Here is a 3,379-nt window from a genome sequence, read left to right on the forward strand (position 1 = left end):
GTAGTCGCTCTCGCAAGCCTCAATGACGTCGAGGTCAAGCATTCTTTTAATTTTCGCCTCCATAAGTTCTCTTTGGCGGGGCGATACCCGGTAAGCTTTCGAACGTACGAGCTGAGAGGAAGTAAGCTCGACGCCATGAACTATGCAGGTAGTTCTACCTGGCTTGTCCGAGAAAATGTCTTTGAATTCACGCAAGACTTCTGTTAATTCTCTGTTTTGATCAACATTGAGCTCAGCAGCCTCTACCATTGCCTTGATCGCCATGTAAGTGCTCTCACCGTTTTTGGGTGATCCTAGCTCCGGGAAATCTAAATGTGTTTCTTCAGGAACATTCAGCGACATGTTTACTATCTGTTCTCTTTCCCGGTACGGTTTGAGCAGGTTGGTGTGGTATATTTGCTTTGCCTTTCGCTTTCCGGGCTTGCTTACTATATAGTTCGTGTCGGACAGTCTCTGAACGACTTTTGCGGGTGGTACACTGAACTATGGATTAATTTAATCCCACATTTCTCCAGGAAAGTTGTAGTTAGCGCGCTGGTAAAAACGGTTCCCTGATCTGACTGTATTTCCGCGGGAAACCGGACACGCGCAAAAATGGACAGTAGTGCGTTTACGATTTCTACTGAGCTTAATTCTTTTAGCGGCACTGCCTCAGAAAACTCAGCAGCGGGACAGACCACAGTCAAAATGTGACGGTAACAAGTTTTGGGAAGGGGCCCAACTGTCAACCACGAGCCGTCGATGTGGCTCTGTGATCACCGGAACGAGCTTCAATGGGGCTCTCGCCTTATCTTCTGGCTTGCCCACCCGGTGAAATGTGTCGCAGGTCTTTACAAACTTTTCTACTTCCCGAAAGCATCCCGGCCAGTAGAATTCTTCCAGCAAGCGGTCCTTCGTTTTCCCGAGCCCTAAATGACCCGACCCCGAGCTACAGTGCACCAAGTGCAAAAGATCACGACGGTAGCGTCGAGGCACGACTAATTGGTCGAACTGTACCCCTCTGCGATCACGGTACCTACGATAGAGTACCCCGGACCTTTCTTGAAATGTCACATTTTTCTTTGCGACCCCTTCATCCTAACGGCACTTAAGATTTTGCAGTGTGGAGTCTGCCCTTCGTTCCGCTATCAAAGACGATCGGTCCACGCCTAGAAATCTTTGCAGGCTATCAGATGATGGGGTTATCAGAAGCTCACCACAGGCCTCTTTAAGCTCAAGACAATCCTCGTTATTTTCGGGCCTGCCTAGAACTTTTACTTCTTCAGTTGTCGTCGCGTGGACCTCTCCTGACGTGTCAGACGTCTTACCCCCAACCGTGTCAACGCTACTTGACGCCTCCATTGAGATGGCCTTAGCGGCAATTTTTCGAGCTTTCGAGCGGGTTAAAGCGTAGACAGTCCCTCCCCCGAACACTAGGCTTTTCTGCCGCAGCAGCTGATCTGATCTGCTTGAAAACAGATAGGGGTGCTGCATCAGCAGACTGGCTGACACGGCAGCCTCTGTATGAAGTACACCAAAGGGGCCTTTAATGCATATGTTCGCGATAGGAAGGCACACACTGTTGGCTTCCACCGCCTGCTTAATCCAGGCGCAGTCCCCGGTGAATTGCCCTGGCTCTACATAGGATGGGTGGACTACGTCCATTGTAGCTGCCGAATCTCGCAGAACACGACATGGCTTTTCGTTCACTACAAGATCTCGGATGTAGGGCTCTAGAAGCTTCAAATTTTCATCGTTGCTGTCCAATGACAAGCAAACAACTTTAGGGCTTTTGCATAACGCTGCTACGTGGCCCGGCTTTTCGCAGTTATAACGTACTGGAGCCCGTCTCTTTTCAAACGCTTTCTTTTCGCGCTCTACTGCCTCAGGGGTTTCCTCTTTTAGCCCTGCCCCTTTTTCTGAACATTCTACACTACGTGCATGTTTCTTCTCTTTTAAACGCTGCCCCTTCCACCCAGATCTCTTCGTATTCTGGTGTTCTTACTTGGGGCTTTTCTTTCTGTCCAGTGCACGGCGTGAGACGAACTCTTCTGCCAGCTCAGCTGCTTTCGAGACAGTCGGAACGTCTGGCCTGTCTTGCATCCAGTGCCTTATGTCTTCAGGCAACCGACGATAAAACTGCTCGAGGCCGAATCATTCCCTAATTTTCTCACTTTCGTCATACGCCTTAGCTTCTTTTAGCCATTCCCCCAGGTTCGCCATTAGCTTGTACCCGAAGTCTGGATATTACTCATCTTTTTGCTTCTCGGCGTTGCGAAATTTTTGACGGAATGCCTCCGCTGACATTCTGTACTTTTTCAGAAGACTAAACTTGACTTTGTCGTAGTTCTGTGCATCTTCTTTACTCAAGCGGGCAATTACATCATCAGCCTCACATGGTAATAGGGTCAGCAAACACTGTGGCCATGTTGCCTTGCTAAACCCTGCCTTCTCTCATGCGCGCTCGAAGTTTACCAAAAACAGACCTATGTCCTCCCCTTTCCTATAACGTTGCATGAGGTCTTTCATTCTGACCGACTTTAGCTCTCCTACACTAGAGGATACGCTTTCATCCCTTTCGTTTCGAGCCTTTAGTACTTCCAGTTCAAGACGCTTCAGCTCAAGCGCCTTCTCTAAGCGGTTACTCTCTTCAACCATGCGTTTATCGTCCCTCTCTCCTGCTTCCCGCTCTGCTTTCTCTCTTTCTGCAATCAGATCCAGACACTCCGAGAGCTCGTCGTCGTCTGCCTTAAGTGCCTCGATAGCCGCGATGATGGCTGGCTTCCTTGTTTGGTCCCGAACATCCAAACCCAAGTTTTTGGCCAACTCCAACAAAAGCGGCTTTTTCTGTGTTTTAAGATTCATGGCTGCACCTAGTGCTGCAAAATTTTTAATGCTCAAAAAACTATCCTCACTTACTTTGAAACAGCTTGTGAAAGATAGCCACAATTTACACCACCTTTGTAAGCTTACTCAATACAAAGCCTGGTAAAAACTCAGTGAAGAAAATCCCAGCACTCACCAAACTCTGCAACCATGATTCCAGCGCAGTCCATCCCACCGCTGCCACCAGTTGTTGCGTTGTGTCTGCTCCGGTAGCAGACTCATCGGGTAGCGAAAAACCAAGTCAGTAGTCGGGCTGCAGGCACTCGGGCACCGGGACTGACGCCGATGCAGAGACGGGTCGAAGAAGAGAGAAACATGGCAGAGATTTATTTACATGGTGATCAAGGAGATTTCGGCACTGAAAATGAACACTGCGGCTCTTTTTAAAGGGGGCCTTGTCCCTAGCTCCCTGGTTGGGGAATTTAGCTCGATTAAAAGCGTCCAATTATTGTAGCTTAGGCCACATGTACAGCCTTCGGGAACCGCCCACCAGGACGTCCTCGACACACTCTCG

The 3,379-nt window shown here is 49.1% G+C and overlaps 1 pseudogene; it reads right to left on the minus strand.

The window, feature by feature from the left end:
* Positions 1–660: 660 nt before the first annotated feature.
* LOC149338198 (uncharacterized) lies at positions 661–2,844 on the minus strand (annotated as a pseudogene).
* Positions 2,845–3,379: the final 535 nt, after the last annotated feature.

This window comes from Amblyomma mixtum, chromosome 6, assembly GCF_055824585.1.
Source record: "Amblyomma mixtum isolate Tamu chromosome 6, ASM5582458v1, whole genome shotgun sequence".
Lineage (NCBI taxonomy): Eukaryota > Metazoa > Arthropoda > Arachnida > Ixodida > Ixodidae > Amblyomma > Amblyomma mixtum.